Source organism: Lutra lutra, chromosome 9 (assembly GCF_902655055.1).
Source record: "Lutra lutra chromosome 9, mLutLut1.2, whole genome shotgun sequence".
NCBI lineage: Eukaryota > Metazoa > Chordata > Mammalia > Carnivora > Mustelidae > Lutra > Lutra lutra.
In genome coordinates this window covers 14,141,083-14,161,586 of record NC_062286.1, presented here as the reverse complement: position 1 = coordinate 14,161,586, position 20,504 = coordinate 14,141,083, and the positions used below count along the sequence as shown (strand labels likewise).

Sequence of the window (20,504 nt, the reverse complement as noted above, 5' to 3'; positions counted from 1 at the left end):
GAAGGGGGGGCAGGGAAACTCAGGTTATAATAGAAGGCTTCTGGAAGAAGGAGACCTGAGATCTGCATATTAGTTCCAATGAAAAAAAGTATTAATTTTCATATTTTGCAGGAGAGACTGAAGATCACAGCAAAACATCCAAGTTCACGCAGCTACTGTATGAAAAAGATGAAGTTTAAAGGCAGATCTTTGGGGCGCCTGGGTGGCTCAATGGGTTAAGCCGCTGCCTTCGGCTCAGGTCATGATCTCAGGGTCCTGGGATCGAGTCCCGCATCGGGCTCTCTGCTCAGCAGGGAGCCTGCTTCCTCCTCTCTCTCTCTGCCTGCCTCTCTGTCTACTTGTGATCTCTCTCTGTCAAATAAATAAATAAAATCTTTAAAAAAAAATAAAATAAAGGCAGATCTTTGGGCTTAGAAACTCCTATTTTATTTGATTCTGTGCTTAGAGTAAAGCAAGTCTTAGGAGAAAATGAATACGGCCCCTTCCCCATCTCTTGCCCCCAGGAATAAAGAATAATCCTTACAGGTCTGGAGAGGGGAGGGAAGTCTGTCAATAGTCAGTGAGGCAGCAGTGGCAGAGAGCTGGGGCCAGGCAGTCACCAGTGAGCCTATTAAATGTATCAGATGTCATCGGTACCTCCTTTATCCTTCTCACTTTGGACCTCACAGGCTGATAAGAAGGGGAAAGCGTTATAACCCAGAAGTAAAACTGTTGCGTGATTATAACCCTGACAGCCTCCCTCTAATGAGCTTCCCTGCAGATAGGGAGAGGGGAGAGTGCTTTGATCTCCATGAGCAGAAGGCTGAAAGGACCACTGTTTGGAGCAAAGCCGTCTGATGGGGTCCAGTCTTCCAGTAATCAAAGTCACAAGCTACCATCTGAGCCATTTGTGAACCACAGATAAGATTAGCTTCTCATTTGATAGATCAACCACTGCCATCAATGGGGGCTAATTGTATCTGAAATATGACCAGGAAAGTGTCAGCTCCTGGAGACAAGCACTTCCTTTATCCTGGGTTTGAAGCAGGGAACAACATTTTTCGTTTGAAAATTTGAGCAAAATGTTAATGTGTGTTGCTGCATTTTTTTTTTCCTTCCCCCCAACACCCACCCCTCCCCTGGTCATAAGAGAATAGGACATGTGAGGTTCTTGGATTGAGATATCAATCTGCATATATATTTTTACAAAAATTCTCCCATATGGTGTCAGAGAATATGCAATTTGGGGATGCAAGACTTGAGGGCAGGAAAACTTGCACAATGGAGTCCTTACATAGCTTCAGAGTAATAATAATAATAATAATAATAATAACCCAAAACAAAATAAAAGCAAATAAAACAAAAAACAAAACAAAACAAAAAAAATGGAAAATGCCCAGGCTTTGGAAAATCATGTGTAGGAAGACTCACTTTGTAATTCTAGAGTGTTTCATGCTATAGAAAAAGAAGGGATGATTGGTCATTCAGAATTCGAAGGCATTTATATGGGTAGCATTTGCCTTGGAGGCTGATGTGACTGACAGATTTACTTTCTTCAAATTTATTCCCATGTAAGTAGAAACTGAGCTCAAAATGAATCATCAGGTAGCTTGGACAGCTCTTACGCTCTAGCAAATGAAGAAATTCCGTTTTTCTACTCTAGATCTACTGAAGTTGGCTCTTTGCTACTTCAAGAGATCACCTATTCTTGTGTATTCTCTAGGCATATTGAAGTATGAGCATGAGGAGGTTTGGTTTCTCATCCTCAAAACATTTCTGTGTGTGACTGGAAGCCATTTCAGCATTCCTCTTTTATGAAGGGGCAAACACAAATTCCCCAGCCCCATCTCTTGCTGCTGCTGCGCGGGTCTCTCTATTTCCAGCCTAGTCCACTATAGCTCTTAAATTGCTATGTTTTCCCCGTGTCCAGGCGGCTAGTAAAAGCTGCCTGAAAATGGCAAGGTATGATGAGAAGCAACTCATTATGGCTCCTAAAATACATAGACCCAGAATAGCCCTGCACAGTTGGGGTAAGAAAAGAAGGAAGAGACCAAGAACAGAATGTCTCCCACCCTATCTAAGAGCTAGAGGAAAGTTCCGTCACCTTCTAACAAATTCTCAAGCTATGATGGCCTTGAAGGGATCACCTTCGTGGACCTTCTCCCACTTGGGCTGACACCCTGTCCTGCAAGCGTCTGACAAGCTCAGGTTTAGAAATTGCTTTAATTTACAGAAGATGGTGACTGCAGTGGTAATACTCCAGTAGAACCACAAAGTCAGACTCTCAGAATCTCAGAACACTACAAGCAGAAGAGCCTTCATAATCAATAGCACCCTTACAACGTACCATGTGCTGTGCAAAGCATATTTCATTCCATAACTCATTTAATCCTCACCAATTTCGGGGGAGGGGGGCTGGGTTACACTTATTTCTTCATTAAAGTTGAAGAAACTAAGGCTCAGAAAAGTTAACCATATTGCCCTCGGAGCACAGCTAATAAGTGGCTGGTATATAAAACCAGATTTGACTAATGTCAGAATCCTCCCTTTTTAATTCCATGCAGTAAATTATTTGGATAATTATTCCAAACTTAAAAAAATTTAATTAAAAAACACAACTTTTTAATGTTTTGCAACAAAAGATTTGATTGATCATCTTCAATAACCTTATCCCCACCAGGGCCACCTCTAAATGTCCTTCTTACTATCTAGTTCAAAAACTACCAATCAAGTTGAACTCTATAACAGTACGGCTAGGAGCAACTCTGCAACCCAAATGTACAGCCACTTTTCCCAAGTTGCAAAATCACTTATGAGACAGCTGGCACTAGTACCCAGTACTCTTAATTCCCAGGTCATTTCCCTGCTTACTTTGTGTTCGCTCCAAAGCACAAGGCAAATCCACTCACCTAGCACACACTGGGATGCCGCCAACAGAGGATGACAGGGGAAAGCCCTCCTGTCCCCAACAGGACTACAGAAATATTGAGAACCAAGTGTTAATTTCTGATTACTGATAATGAAACATGAGCTTGTTTTCTAGAATACTCTATAATTCAGAGTTGCACATTCCCCAAAGATTCTAGATGACTAATGATTGCACTATGTGACACGATTATTTTTATTCTTTGGGACAGTCACACATCTGCCTTAATTGTGAGCAGCAGGTGGGACACTTTCAGCAATAGTAAAAATAAATAAATAAATAAAAGCTTACAAAAGCAGGAATTCAATGAAGCCACCTTGATGGAACTCTTGGGAGCTATTATCCATACATGTCAACTCAAAGCAGCAGAAAGAGGGCTCCAAAGCCCATGAGGAGCGAGGCCACCAAGGAGATGAGGAGCTCTTCAGAGATACCCTGAGTGTACTTGGTAACCACCACTGGGGGGCAAAGAACATACCAAGGGCCAACAGAACCATGGTCAGATGGGGGATGACAGCAGGGTTCACTGGGCTGGTGTATCCGCTCATGGCCGTGATCTCCATCTTACTAGGCATAGCATAATCCACTGCTCCATCACTGGCATATTTTAATAACCCTGAGATTTGAGGATCTTACTACTTTGTTAAGGTCTTGTCTGAACCTTAGCAAATGGTTTGTGAAATTGAGAGACTGAACTGAGATATAATATGAGATAATCCATGACTGCCACCTTCTGTGCCCTTGGGTCTCAGGAATTAAGATAGGCAGAAAGCACTCTGAGATCAAGGGCAAATAGGTCTTCCCTTTCAACACTGTGGGTGACAAAAAGTATTTGCCACAGGATAGGGGAACATTACCCACTCTTTGAGAGCTCTTTTAGATCTACTGCCCAACAACTATGGCTCTGCTATAAGTATCTTAGATTGCTATGAGGAATCTGGCTTTTTTTTTTTTTTTTTTTCCCCTTGACCTTACTCCACTTTCTCAGTTCTTTACCCTCCATACAGTTTTAGCTCATATCTGGCAGAAGCTCTTGAACCATTCTCAACATTTTGATTCTCTGGAGGAAAACTGAACTCAATTCAATAGTGCTTATTGACCAGGCTCCATGCTAGGGCTCAGGGAAAAACGTGGAGACCAGTTCTCCGGGCATCATGGGACCACACCTAAAGGTCAGACTTCCCCAGGAATTAAGTTTCTCTGGGATTCCAAAGTGGACAGGAAGATAATTCCAGCACTGCCTCAAAAGTCAGGAGGCCTGGGTTTCTACACTTCTACATTTTAGAAATGAGGGGCCCCTTTGCCTCTTACTCTAAGTCCATGTGATTCTAAACCCACATTGTCTCCAGGGCACATTCTGAAAGAGGCTGATTCTCAATAGGCACTAAAAGAATGAGTATAAGCATGCCTGGGTGGGTCAGTTCATTAAGCGTCTGCCTTCAGTTCAGGTCATGATCCCAGGGTCCTGGGATCAAGTCCCACATCAGGGTCCCTGCTCAGCATAGAGCCTGCTTCTCCCTCTGCCTCCTGTTCCCCCTGCTTGTTCTCCCTCTCTCTCTCTCAGACAAATAAATGAATAAAATCTTTAAAAAAAAATAAATAGAAGGATAAGTATAAAGGGACATTTTACAAAACACCTGACCACTACCCTTCAGATGTATCAAGGCCATAAAAGACAGGAAGGGACCAAGAGACTATCCTAAATTGGAGAAGACAAAGGAGACATGACATCTAAAAGCAATCTGTGGGATCCTGATTGGATCCTGGAACAGAAAGGGGTCACCAGTGGAAAAACTGGGTAAAGTCTATAAGTCTACAGTTTAGCTAATATTATTGTGTCAATGTCAACTTATTTGTTTTGATATCATGGTTATATAAGATGTTAGCATTAGAGGAAGCTGGGTGCGGAGTTTATGGAGATAGTCTGCAGTATCCTTGCAAATCTTCTTAAGTCAAAAATTATATCCAAATAAAAAATTTTAAAAATAATAAAAACATGAGTGCATATTTTCCCAGAAAGTGAGACTATAAATTTCTCAAGGGGTCTTCTTTTTTCTTCCAGTATGTTTCTTAGGGCCTAGCATAGAGGTGTCTTACAGTAAGCTCTCAGACTATTATTAGAATTAAATTAGTTAAAAATTATTCACAACCACAATTTAACCTGGGACAGAGCAACATGTAACCTCATGACTGTTAAACGAAGTTAATACCGCAAATGTGGTATTGTTACAACTAAAACACATAAAAAAGTCTGGGAAAATGTCATTGTTTCCTGGTACCACGGAAAAGCAATCTCTGTGTTCAAGGCAGATAGCCAGTCTGATTTCAGAAATTAAAAAGGAAAGAAAGAAAAAATCACAACACAAAAGATCAAGTAGCACCTTTTAAAAAACCATCAACGTTGCTATTTGGACTAAACCAGAAGCTCCAGATAACAGTAACTACTAAAGAAGAAAAGGAACAAAAAAACCCTCAGAGCTTTCAATTTGTTTTTCATAATAAATGAATTGGCCCTACCAAAATGCAGCCTTGAGCAGTTAATTAAACAGCTGCCCCCATGGCTGATTCTGAGATGTTAGAAGGCCCATGACAGGCCCCTAAACAAATGGGGCAATAAAGGTGTGGGCTGTTTGGCTTGATTGAAGAGCTTGAGTTTTTCACCCCTAGTCTCTAAGCCATCTGGAAGTGAGTTTGTGGAATGTGGGATGGCAGCCTCTCTGCCCTTATCTACTGATAAGATTCTCAGTCTCAAACACGTGTACTAGAAAGGCAGGGAGCAAATATTTCAGATCTTAAACAACTTGCAATCCTCCCTCTAAAGTTCACTTTGTGCTATAGCACAGAAGGAAGGACACTCATCTCACATTCTTCCCCTCCAAATCGAGGGCTTTTGACATCGACATGAGCCAAGACTCAAGGCTGACTTAAAGGAAAACCGTGTTCTGATTCATGAGTTCCACCCACCTTCTCTGAGCCCCACACACTTCAGTCTACAAAAGTTAGGCTTCTGAGAGTGTCCGAGGATGAGACTGCCATGCAAAGCAGGTTTAACTGAGCAAAGAATTTGAGGATGAGGGCAAGTCTCTATTTAAAATTGCTGGTCTAGCTGAATCCTAAAACACAAAAATATCTGAGGATGGCCCACAGGCTGCAACTTCACCGACAAAGAATTCAGCAGCTGACATCAGAAAGGCTTGGCTGTTGGGAATGAAAGAAATCTGGAAATTATGCTTTTTGCTTTAAGTCTAAAAATGAGAGAGCATATGTGGTATGTAGAGATATTTTGATGGGTGTATCTGGTGGGTATGAGGTATGAGATTGTATGTAGGAGTCAGTGTAAAATTAAATGAGGCTAACCATAATTATAACCTCATAATTATATGAGGTTAATAACCTCTTAGGTGAGACGAACCCATGCACACACGCACACACACACATATACACACATGTGTGTGCACCACAGATACAGAAGAACTGAAAGGATGTCATAGCTTCAAACAAGCTTTCAGAATTTGATCATGTAATCGTTCACTCTGTCCTCTATTTTCAAGTTCCTAGTATGTTCCAGGGACTAAGTGAACTCCAGGAGTATAAAATCAGGAGGTACATTTAAACCTTGCCTCAAGGAGTGTGCCATCTACTGGAACGGGCAGAATAATCCAACAGTTGTGAGACAGAGTGACAAGGGCTACCATAAAAGCAAGTTCAGATTGCAGTGAGAGGCCGGATGTGGGGTGACAGTGCGCAAAAAGGATCTACTGTGTCATCTGTTTTTTAAAACAGAAGATGATTGTCCCATTCTTGGTTCATTCAACCTCAGATAGATCTTGAAACTCAAGGAGATAGCAGGCCTTTCATAGTTGTTTGTGGAGTTGGAAAGATGCGATGGCAAGCTTAATTAAAATGTTTCTCTTCTCTGGTCTCAAAATCTCATCTGTAAGCTATTTGAATGATGAACAAAATTATTCTTAAAACAACAAAAAAATCACGATTTAATTTCATTTATTATTCAAAAAAATTTTTTTTAAAGTACCTACTCTGTGCCAAGTGTTGATGGCCGTACTAGAGACTGTGGTTCCTTCAACCTTAACTCTTTCAAAAGGGGCCACTCTGATCTTCAATGTCTTGCAAAACTTGATGGTTCCCCTCTGGCACCATAATGTGAGAGCAGAAACAAAGAAGGATGACATTTTGAAAAGGACTTAATTGATTTCATAGTGGAAAAGTGATGTGATTTCCCTTTCTTGAAAAAAAGCAAAGTGATCATTTTATCTTCGCAATCTCGCTGGAGTCATTGGGGTTGTCTAACAGCATTATAACTAATTGCAGAGTAAAACAAAGATAAGGATAGTTTATTGGACAAAATAATTTCAAACAATCTTAGCTCTGGTGAAACCAAACCAATAGAGTTTCCTTACCTATGGCAGCGATAGTAATGTATATAATGTTCTTGTGAAACTAATGCCAGGCAAATAAACAGGCAAGCACAACAGACATGAAAGATTATCTGTGATAAGCTTATGTTGAAATCAACAGTTCCCTTGAACTTATAATATTAAAACTCTTTAAGGGCCCCATGTCTGTTTTCACACACAAAAACTAACTCTGTCCAATGAGTTTATAACTTTTTATGTTATATTCTTAATAATACTCTCAAAAATGCCCAAAATAGGTATTCTAAGTTCCCTCTACAGCTCTTCAAATATGAACTCTGTTGATTTTACCGATTGTGCTCCTGGGTTTAGTTTCTCTAGCTAAGTGAGGAAAAGGCTTCTGCTTCCAGAGGTCAAGCATTATCTTGATTTAGCAGGTTGGGTCCCTGAGTCACTGCTATGCTCAGTAGCAAAGAATGCAGGCTGGGAAGGATTAATTACCAAAGCCAGTAATCCTGACTCCAACTTCCAAAAATATGGGGAAGTCCAAAAAAAATCTTGAAAGTGATTTGCAACATTCTGTTCAAATCAGCCTCATGAGTAATGTCACTTTGACACCTTTACCCATGTAAACATAATTATCGCAGACACATCAGCGATTCCTCTCAACCTTCTCTTTTTCACCCTAAGGCTTAATTTCCCCTCCTCTGAAAGAAGATCAACATGGTTTTACTAATAGCTTCTTTCTCAGTCTTTCTAGTGAAACAAATATATACTCAAAGTGTAAGACTGCCAGGAGCCTGTTGTATGACAAATCGTGTGTACTCCCACAGGCCTGGGCAAAAAAAAAAAAAAAAATTAATTATGTACTTTGGTCTCAAACCCAGGGGACACAGATTCTCTTGGCAAATTCTGGCAAGCTGATCCAAACCCTGCAATCCCTGTCATTTCATATCAGTGAAATCTCATTTTATTAGGAAGTAACGAGAGAAGAAATTCCCAGCTGAACATTAAAACTCCTGAAGCAGGTACCACTTTCTTTCATTTACTTTGATCTGGCCTTAGTTAGTTCAAGTGTTGCCACAAGACCACATGTCTGCTGTATCACAAGAGTAATTCTATGAATGAAAGTATTTACAGCCAAGGTTATTCGTCCATTAAGTTAAATAAAAGGCATCACTGATTTCTATATATAATACACACATTACAAACATACACAGAGAAAGCCTTGCTACCTGCTAGCATGGAATACCACTGAAGCAAGGATCCTAGATTAAGAATGCCAAAAGTATCTTAATACATCCCTTCCATCAATAAGAGTTAAATAAAATTAAAATTTTATTTAACTTAAATTAAGTTAAATAAAATTGGAAAAATTACTAGGAAATGTGGAAAAACAGCATCTCACAAAAAATGGTACAAACACATCTTACTTAACATTTGGAACATAATACCTATGCTAGTGTCAAGGCATAAATATAATCAAAACCTAAATAACTAAGAAGAAAATGTGTTAAAACAGCTGATTTGCAAGAAATGTAATTATCAAAGGATGCTAAAATCTCAGTTTATTCTGTACATGTACTCAATATGTGTCACATGGGGGGATTCTTTTCCTTCACAAAAAACCCACCAGGGATTTTTAAAAATAATATTGTACCGAAGGAAAAGCTTAATGAACTACAGATTTGGAAACTTACATCTACATCCACTGTGTCCAGCTCCTGGTTTAGAAGGAGGCACATCCTGAGACCTGAGAGAAACGAAAGGCGATTCCCATGGCTACTGGTCCCTTAAACATATCTGGAAATTAACACTGAATAATTGTTTTTGTAAGTACATGATTTTTCTCCTCTGAGCCAGGATCATACATACAATATTACATTTTCATACATCATTCTTTTGGACAAAGGAAAGTGGGAAGTCAGATTTGTGCTATAGCCCCAAGGGAACCAGGATATCAGCGTGGAGGGGGTGGTGACAGGTGCATCAGGTGACAGGTGCATCACCTATCAGGTGACAGGTGCACCTCCCTCCTGAGTGTTATGATCAATGCTCAATGTTCCCTACACACAGGTAGGGGCCCTGTTTTACAGGATCACCTGGAGCTGGAACTCTCTTAAGAACTTACATTCTCTGACACCTCATTTTCTCTCCTAGAGAGTCCCACTGCTGTTAGGATTGTGTTCAAGTCCTTAACCAGTCAATCGAGGTCTTTAGCTCTAGTAAATACTGAATCCTCCTCCATCACAACTCACTCCTATTCCCCTTCTATCTCTCACTTTCCACAAAACCCGCACTCCAGTGTGTGCTTAGCTGGTACTCAGGGCAGGCTTCTGATGTGCCGGCTTGGATCCAGGCCTTGGTGCTACAACAACAAACAAGACAAGTCCTTCCACGCCAGGAGCTTATACCGGGGTAGGGCCACAACAAAAGATGATAAACACAGAAACCAGTAAATAAATGAATAGTATTTAGGTGTCAATAAGTGTTAGGGAGATAAAGAGAATTTCCATGAGAAGGCAGAGAGGACATCTCTGACTAGAATGGTCAGAAAGGCCTCACTGTAAGTGTGACTTCTAAGCAAAACCTCTATACGTATTGAAAGAACAGCAAATGCAAAGGTCCTGTGGTAGGAGTAAAGTTAGCTTGTTTAGGGTACAGAGAAAAGCTCAGTTTGGCTGAAGCAGAGGACCTGAAAAGATTACAAAGATGTTTGAAACATGATGGTGGTCAGCAGAACCCTAAGATGGCCCTTAAGATCTCTCACAGAAAATGACCCTCAACGCTGAGTTCCATCCATCATACTCTGTTCTTGTCTGTGATGTATGAGAGCCAGAAGAAAGATTATCTGGAATTTTTTCTGCACCTCCAAATATATTTAGTTTCTTTGCAATTGTTTTATTTGAAGTTGCTTTTTCTTTTTCATTTGCCTATTTTAAAAAAATTATACAGGTTTACATTTCACTTAATGAGATTTAATTCTTCCCTCCCTTTGTGTACTTACTAAGTGGGCCATAATTCACAGGCTCAGTCTGAGAATGGGTTAATCCCTTTTGAGTCAGGGTGTAGCTGAGTTTCCGCCCTTGGTTCAAATGCTAAGTGAACCTGCATAACCAGCTTCAGGTGCAGCTTAATCTCTGGGCCACTGTTTATTTGTCAAAGGCCTTGCTGTGCACTCCTATAGGTCAAAAGGCACAGAAATGAGAGGTGGCAGAGAGGTCAGACCCTGGGGAACTGTGGAAACAGCCAGGACTCCAGTAGGCTTGGCCATTAGCTCCCTGTGTGGCCTGGGCCAGCTCCACTGGCTCCCTGAGCCTTAGCTTCTACATTTGTACATGAGGGCCATGGCCCAGAGAATCCCTAAGGGTCTCCACATCCCCCTCCACCCCAAGACCTTACCTAAAAGACAGTGAGCTCTGGGCAAGAGGAGGAGGCCAGTCCAACCTGTAGAAACAATTACTTCTGGCTGAACTCAGTCCCTAATATTTGTTGAATATTTATTGGCTGTGGTTCTTTGCTGGTTACCTTGATGCATTATCATAGTTAATCTTCATACAACCCTCTGGAATATTTACTGTGATACTACTAAATTTTAGATAATAAAATTTAGACTGAGAGTTTAAGGACTTTCCTCAAATCACACAATTAGAAAGCAGCAGAGCTAGATTACCTCAATTTTCATACATACACATACTTTAGTGTTTTTAGCTCTAATCTAGCTACTTCTAATATGAATTAAAGGAAATGTTCAACTACACAAGGATCTTAAAATAAAAATATAAATGGCATGTGTGTAATACTAACAATGTACCCAACACTACACTAGATGCTTTACATAATTTGCACTGCAAAGAATATATTTCTATTCCCCATTTTTTTGTTAGAGAAATTAGGACTCAGAGAGTTGAAATTATTTCTCCAAAGTCCCACATCCAAACTGATAAAACAGAGCTGCCTGTCTGTCTGACTACAGAGCTCATTCTCTTCTATGGCATTTTGTTACACCAAGGAGACAGCAATCAGTGGGGAATGGGACCACCTGTTAGACAGTGAGGCAAAGGTACAAGGTGGGGAGAGCATGAAGGGCACAGAGACTGGGACACAGTCAAGTGAGGACTTCTTATGAAGAATAAGCCAAAGGCATTAGAGAAGATGATCCACTGTTGAGAGGCATCAGCAGGAGTTGGTACAAGTGCACAGGGTATAGGTAAGCAGAGTGGGCTGTCCAGACACAGAAGAGTCAGACTGTACTAAAGTCAGGCTCAGAGTATGACTCTCTCTCACTGCCACACCCAAAGCAATGGGCTCTCCCTTTTTTCATACATCCATAGCCAGAGATCAGGTTCTGAAAAAGGAAAACAAAGGTGAACTCTTCTGCTGCCTTTTCTGATAAGTAATCTTTTATGCATTTGACCCAGCACAGTCAGAAATGCACATCTTGCCAGGAAATCAAAGATGGTCCAGAACCACTCCCAGAAAAGCCTTGGTCTTTGTCCAGTGCAAACTTGGCAATTCCACATAGAATAAAAGACACACATTCACAAGTTTTCTGTCCTTGGGAGTGTCCTTGGGAGCTCTAGGTCTCTGCTACATGACTGCTATGCTGGCTGGAAGAACTTGCCAGAATTCTATACAAAGAGGAGTTTATTATCTTATAACTTAGAATTCAGGTTTTTTTGGACAGTGGGGAAGGGAGTACATTTAAACTACTGAAATCAAGGCAATTCATTTAAATAGGAAGGTAGATGTATTAGCAAGATTTATGCAAAACTATTTTTATAACTGATATAAGTCAGTAAGATCTTTCTATAATTTAACTAGAATGCTGTCACATATTCTGGCAAACCACTGTTCTCAGTGAGGCATTATGTATATTTATTTAGAAGAATAGTTAGTAAATAACTTTTGATCTATAAAAGCAGAAACTACAACAACTTTCCCCATTTGAAGCATTTTACTTAAATTTGGTGTCAATGGTGAAATTCTTGGTATTTAATTAGGAAAAAAAAGGTATAACCAAGTAGTTTTGACCATTAGTGTCCACTCAATTTGTACTAATTCATTATGTCTTGTTAAATACCCAAGGATGAAAGGAAAGCATACAAACCCCCATATCTTCCTCAAGATATATATGTTATATATGATATATATGACCTGGCATTAGGTACCATGAAGACTGGGAACATAAATAGCAATTCCTAAAGGAATTATTGTAGTCCCCAGATTTCTGTCTTTCTGCAGAAGGCTGTTGGTGCAGGGATGCTGAAGTGAAATTGTTTTCTTTCTATCTATTATTGAAAGCAGGTTACTGAAATCCCCTACAATTATTGTACTGTTGTCATTTTCTCCCTCCAGATCTGTTTGTATTTGCTTAATATATTAGATTCTCCTTTGTTGGATGTATATATATTTACAATTGTTGCAATCTTCTTTGTGTCTTGTTACAATTTTTGACTTAATGTCTATTTTATATGATGTAAATGTAGCTGTCCTTGCTCTCTTTTGGTTTCTGATTGTGTGAAATATCCTTTTTTATCACTTCACATTAAACCTATGTGTGTTCTTGAAGCTAAATTAGTCACTTTAAGCAAGCACATAGTTGGTTTTTTGTTTGCTTCTTTTATTTTGTTTAGTTCTTAATCCATTCAGTCACCCTATGCCTTTGTTTGGATAATTTCATCCATTTACTTTTAAAGTAATTATTGATAAGTAAGGACTTACTAATATCATTTTATTGATTTCTGACTCTCTTGCAGCTCCCTGTTCCTTTCTTCTTCTCTTGCTTTTTTTCTTTGTGACAATGGTCCTGGTGACAATTACTTGGATATGGTACCAAAAACCCAAGCAAAAACAAACAAGTGGTACTACATCAAACTGAAAAGCTTCTGAATACCAAAAAGCAAGCAATAAAATGAAAATGCAACCTATGGACTGAGAAAACATATTTGAAACCCATATATCTGATAAGGGGTTAATAACCAAAGTATATAAGGAACTAACATAACATTCTCTCTCTTTTTCTATTCACACACAAACACACACACACATACTCCAGTTAAAAACGTGAACAAGACCTGTGTAGAAGACATACAAATGTTTTTTCCAAAGAAGACATACAAATGGCCAACAGCTAATTGAAAAGATGCTCAACAGCCCCAATAATCAAGAGAATCCAAATCAAAACCATAATGAGATATCACCTCAGACTTGTTAGAATGCCTCTTATAAAGGGATAAGAAGAGTTGGCAAGGGTATGGTGAAAAAGGAACACTTATGCACTGTTGGTGGGAAAGTACCTTAGTGTAGCCACTATGGAAAACAGTAGAGTTTCCCCAGAAGAATTAAAAATAGAACTACCATATGATCTAGCAATCCCATTTCTGTATAGTTAGCCAAAGAAAATGAAATAGCTATCCCAAAGAGATATCGGCAACCCCACTGCAGCATTATTCACAACAGTCAAGACATTGACACAATGTTAAATGTCCACCAATGGATAAAGAAAATGTGATAAATATATATATATATTTCATAATATTTCATAATATTATATATATTTCATAATATATATATTTCATAATATTATTCAGTCATAATAAAGAAGGAATTCCTGCCATTTGTGACAACATGGATGGACCTTGATGGTATTATGCTAAGTTAAAAAAAGTCAACAGAATAATGCAAATACTATATGATCTCACTTACATGGAGAATCTAAAAAAGCCAAACTTACAGAAACAGAAAGTAGATTGGTGGTTTTCAGGGATGGGAGTGGGTGGTGGTGTCTTCAGGGAGAGGGAGGCACAGGGAATGAGGAGTTGTTAGTCAAAGGGTACAGACTCCCAGTTATAAGATGGTTAAGTTCTGGATATATAATGTTCAGTATGATAACTATAATAAATAATATGCATTATATACTTGAAAGTTGACAAGAAAGTAAATATTCAATGTTCTCATCACACACACACAATATATATATATACTTATATCAAATCATCATATTGTATACTTTAAACATATACAGTATTATATGTCAATTATGTCTCAGTAAAGATGGGGGCAGGTTAATGCAGTACTAACATATTACTGTGTTTGAAATAAGTATAAACTCAAGTTATTTCACCAAAAATGAAACTGACAGATCTACCTTTGTTATGTTGTAACAGCCTCAATCATTTGCCTTTCTATCAAGAATATATGGATTTTTGGAAAGAAGTTGGCTCAAAAGTGTTTTGGCTATTACATCATCTGGTGGTGATTAAAGAGAAACAAAAGATAAGGAATTTTAAAAGATAATTTGTATTAACTCTGGAAAGGTTTAAATATTGGCAAATGCTTGTTCTTTCAAGGTTAGCCCTCTCTGCTCAGTGTGGTCTTCAGACCAAGAGTAGCATTGCCATTGCCTGGAGCTTGTTAGAGCTGGAGATTCTCTGCCCAACTCCGGACATACTAAATAAAATTTTTAAGTTCATGAGAGGCCCAGGTGTCACTGTGTACATTAAAGTTTCAGAAGCACTGCTCTGTTCTAAACCTTTGCTTTTCCAGCTCTCAAATGCATGAACACCCTATACCAGTAGTAGACCTAGTTGAAAAGCATTATTTGTAGAGTGCTCAAACTGAGACAGAACTCATTTTATTTTCACACTGGAGTGAGAGGGGGAAAAAATTGAAACAGAAAAACTCAATATATAGAGAAATCTCAGCTTCAGGTTATAATCTGCCAAAATTTTCAAGATTGCAAAAAATTAGCTATGTTATTACAACAGGCTCATGGAAGGAAAACGGCGTTGTATACCCACCCTGCATCCACCCATGAAGCTTACCCACTTCAGCAAATTCACTTTCTGGTTGCTGCAGCCCTACGTGGGTGTTTGGAACTCTTCCAAACTGGGTCAGTTTTGGCAATATTCTACAAAGCTAAAGATGGACACGCTCTATGAGACCAGTCAGCAACTTTACTTCTAGATAACAACTCTAGACACCTTTTTATAATAGTTCATAAAAGCCTGTTCATTGTAGCATTGGTTCTAATCATCATCATCATATCACCATAATTAGATAGAATATATGAATGAATCTTGTATATTGACAGGGATAATTTTCAAAAACACAAACAGTTTGAAGCAAAATATATAAAATGAAAAATTATTCACATCCAGTTTAAAAACCTGCAAAACAATATAAAGTTCATGATTACCTACAGACATAAATATAAAACCACTCATGGGAATGTTGAATATAAAAACATATATATATACACACACACACACATATATTTATTTATATTATTTCTTATTTTTACTATTTTTGCCATTTAAAACTCTTTTACAAGGAAAAAAAAGGAACAATGAAAAAGGTGATTTCTAACTGGAAAAAAGAAAACGCATAGCAACAACAACAACAAAAACACCATAAAATTAAAATAACTTCCATAGAATTACTTTATTTAAGAAGTTATGGTTTTTAAAGAAATGAAACTCCTCAGAGTTATTTTTTAACCTTACAAGAATTACTTTTTCAGCTGGAGGATGATCAAGTTACCTCCTAGTCCTTGCTTCATGGTCTCATTTACTCTGCAATTTGTATGAAAATGAGTACTAAAACTTGGACTTTTCTGTGAGTCAAAAAGGCACCGGTGGTCCAAAACGACTGAATTTAACCAAAGTCAGATTGTTCTTTTCGCTCCACGTTGTATGAAGCAAATACATCTTAGAATGTGTTTTAATGAAGAAATAGATTTCCTACAGGCTGGTAGCATGAATCTTTGAATTGCAGTTCAGTCAACTGTGAGTTGTCTGATATTGAATGAAGTACTTGATCTCACTGAGTCTAGGTGTAAAAAACAATTCATAGCATTGATATTCATAGGACATGATATATAAAATACTCAGTACTGTATTTAGCTCACAGTAAGTGTTCTATATGTAATGGTTAATAGCAATAATGGGATGGTAATAAAACTGTGGCCAGCCTACACTTTGTATTTTTACATTCATTTTTACATTCAGGACTGTGGTATCTCAGGAAATCATAATCTATTTTGCAAGGTAAATGAGCAAATCATCCAAATAAAACACTGAATTGATCTGGTTTTTGTTAAGATGCAAAGATGTGCCCAAGAACACTACTAGTTCTTTCTAACTCACTCCCTCTTTTACTTTATCTTTTCTTCTGGCTCTACTCTGAGTGCAAGTTCACTTGGATTCTAATAAAATTTGTCTGACTGACCTGTTACTAGTATATGGACTAGTAAATGAAAATGAAAATCCTAAGGTAAGAGTTTTACAATTTTTTGATGTTTTTCTTGAAATAAATTCTTAAAAGCTTGAACTCAGATTGGTTTTTTTAACATGATGTCTCCACACATAAAGCAGGAAGAGACAACCTAAGATTTTGCCCTGGAATACATTGTCTTGGGTGTGAAGTTTTAAATAAGAAATGTAGGAGGGCATGACCGATACCTATACCCCAGTACCCCTGCTCTACACATAGCTCTTTTCAGTGACCATGGCTTATCCTTGGCCTGAGGCAGGCCCTTGGCAAACAATGGAACTGTGGGTATGAACAGAGTTGGAAAACCAAGGGCAGGATCATCGTGCTTGAAGACCTAGAACTTCTCTGTGTAGGGCTTGGGGTGGGGCCTTCCCTCTATTTCCTCTTCACCTGTTCTTCATTGATCAATGGCCACATATTATGCTATCCTTCACCCTCTCTCCTGCTTCACCGCCTAATGTTAGTTTTGCCTCTGAAATGAATGAGTTAGGCCTTTCCTATCCTTTCCTCAGAAATAGAAAGAATCCCTAAAGATGATAATATAATATAATATATTAGGACTTCACTTTGAAAAAATAAATCAGGGCATTCCCTTTCCAGAAAACTAAGTGGAGTTTTGGAAACTGCAAAAGACAACAATGTTAGAAGATCAAAAGCTAATCTCTACACCCAAGTCCTGATGATTACATGGCCCCACTCAACATGCGGCTAAAAGCATTTGTGAAGCTTCTGTAACCCGAGGATGTCAGGCAGCTCAGATATACAAGAACAATATGTGCCTGGGAGCACAGGGTAGAGGGGGAGCAGTTGGCCAAGAGAAAGCACTTATGACATTGACTCCCCTTTATTGTATTTTGAAAAAAGAGATCTGAAAATGAAGGGCTCCTTCATTTGCAAAGCTGTCCTAAATTATGGCTAATTGATGTTTTCTTAAGAAAATAACCACAGAGGAAGATCAAATCCATTCGCCCTCCATTACAAAGCTGGACATGGCTCACAGAACCAGGAGGGAAGTGAAAGTGAATACCAGTTGGAGTCCCAAAGCCAAAGGCTCCTCACTTGCATTAGTGAACTTAATAGTGGGTGTGGTGGAGCATGGGAGAGGGAAGAGACAGTGAAGATGGGGGTGGGAGAAGGGATGAAGCCTTGTTAGTTCTAGTCCTGAGACTGGTTATAGGAGGTGACTCATTTTAGGACTGAGGAAGAAAGGTGGGAAAGGAGACTTGTCCTTGGGGACAGAGGAGTATGAAACACAGACATAGAGATATTTATTAAAAATTAATGAATTTCCATATTAGGAAACATTCTGTCCATTTTTGTTCTTCTAAAAAAAAAAAGTAAGCAGTTGCCAAGTATAAGGTGTCAAGCAGATTTCCTATAAAGAGCTTTCTTAATAAATTATGTACTTGGTAAGAGGAATTGCATTTTACATGTTATGGCCTTACTTCACAGTTTTACAGATTTCTTTAATCCTGACTATATTTTCCCTGGTTTTATATGAGCTGCTGACACTGGGTACAAGTGGTGGCTGGTGAAATTGTACTTTTTCCAGGGTTTTAAATCTAGGAATGGTCGCTGGGGGGTGGGGGGAAGGAACTGCAAAATGGTTGTGGCCACAGCTTTTATTATTCCAAGGAAAAATGAATATGTTTTATAATATTCAAAGTTTCCTCTTTTCATAGAATGACCTCATCAAGAAAGGGTGTTATCACTTTGAATTTCCAGAATAAATGGAAGCACATTATGATTATCTGAAAATTCAGAAGAGACTACTGAAGTGAGTTAGAAGAAGCCCCTTCAACATACATTAAGCATTCTTTGATTAAAGCCATCAGTACTGCCTAGACAGTGTCAGACCTTTCCTAAGATTTCTTGGAAAAATTTGGATGTCATTCCTGAATTCTAAAATATTTAGTAATGGAATATGAAATAAAATTTTTTCTAGGTTAGAAGTGCTGAACATGATGCTTCAGTTAGAAGAAGGCACATATGGAAAAGCACAGAAGTTAAATCCACTGCACCTTCATGGTGGGTGTAGGAATATTTTTCCAGCAAGGGCTAAAGGGTCAGCAGGAAGCAAGAGCAAAAATGAGCACCTTAGGCTCAGGACCAAGCCCAGGTACTTTACTGGGCTGTAGACCAATATAAGCTGAGGGATCAGTTGCCAATCCTGATGGCTTCTATGACAGCTGAGTATTTAAATCAAAACCCCACATTTAGTACGTGAGAATGTGCCAAATATTTTTGTGGAAAATTTTAAGCACTTACTTCCATAAGTACACCTCCAGCCTGTCTTCTCTGGAACCATGGGCAGAATAGAGGCATGAGGCCCCAAATCCAACTTCATCTCTGCCCTCAATTGATGTGTGATTTTGAACAAGTCATTTCCCTTTGATCCTTCTTTGCCATATCTGTGAAATAAGAGAATTGTCATGTATGCTTCCTAAGTTCCTTCTAATTCTAAAGTTATGTGGCCAAAAATCATGTGTTTATTTTGAATTTCAGATCAATATATTTCCATCTTTCATAGGAATTAAGGTTAAAGAGTCCTTGGAAATTAAAAACTTACAAAGAACTTGAGAAATAGTCGTACTCAAATCCCCTCATCCTACTCATAAAGAAACTGACCATTTATGTTTGTTGGCTTTACTCCCAGATGCCAGTGAAAATATTTGGTTGTTTCAAGTAAGTGCAGCAATGAAACTCCTTTTGAATCTGAAAAATCCAGCTTCATGTTCTCTCATATAGAAATAATGTCATTTCACTGTCAGAAAAAAATATATAAATTCAAATTATAGTAGAAATAAAATATCCATCTAAAATAAAGATGGGGTTTTCAGCATCATAAAATTAAATAACCCTACATCTATCCCAAAGGTGAAACTTGGAAAACAGCTATATAGCGCCTCAGCTATGAGGCTTTTCTATGGCACAATCCTGGGGCCTGGACCCAGTTGCTGGAGCCATGTCTGATAAGGAGTGTCTGGAGTCAAAAACAAGAGTTCCTGAAACTTTCTAAAAGTTTAAGGAGAACTCTGGACCTCAAAACCAGGAGCTGTGGGGACAGAATGAAGAATACGAAGCAAATGGGGAAAAAAAGCAGAAAGTATAAGATAATTCCTAGAAGAAGCAAAGGGCCCAGACTCCTTTTTATCAGGAGCCAACCCAACGGGTCATGTGTAGATCAGCTTCAAAATTCAAGGTCAAGGCAGGTAAGAATGATTATGGTAGAGGGCTGTCCCCCTAAACCATTCATTTGTTTTTATTATCACGCTTTTAGAAATTAACTGCCATAACTAGTACCGTGTTACAAGATTGTCTTTTAAATCTTCTGGTGTCAGATAAATTTGCAGATGTCTGTGTCTTGTCTCACTAGCTGAAATATTAGCTCTTTGAGGATCTTATTAATTACGGTATTCCCACAGATAGGGACCTGTTATAAAGTAGGTGTTCTGTAAATGTTTGGTTCATTCCACAGCTATCAAACACTCTGTTTGATTGAAAGTTATATCACCAGACATTTTATTATATTATTAATGGATTTTGTAAATTTTTCTAAGGGTTGATAAGTTTTTATAAGAGTATTATGGTCACTTGACAATTCCAGAGATCTCTGCGTATGGAACATGGGGTAATATAAACTTATCTGCATTTATGTATTTAAGAGTTGGCTTAAAAATATTGGGTGTTCAGATGAACAGGAAAACTTTCCATCTTTTTTTCATCACCATAATTTTGTGAAATTCATGGCTTATTTATTTGAATGGCCTTCTAAATTTTACTTACATGGCTAACATATATAGCCTACTCCACACAGACAAGACTACTATTTCATTTATATCCTTAAACTTCTCCTTTGAATAATTAGGCAGAGAAGAGACTCATATTCTGGACTGATAAATTCTTTTACTCTTCGTGATATAGAGGACCTCAGAGCAGTTGCTTGTCTT

General features: G+C 38.5%; 1 pseudogene; it reads right to left on the bottom strand.

Annotated features, from left to right (window-relative positions):
- Positions 1 to 3,244: 3,244 nt before the first annotated feature.
- LOC125109754 (transmembrane protein 258-like) lies at positions 3,245 to 3,468 on the bottom strand (annotated as a pseudogene).
- Positions 3,469 to 20,504: the final 17,036 nt, after the last annotated feature.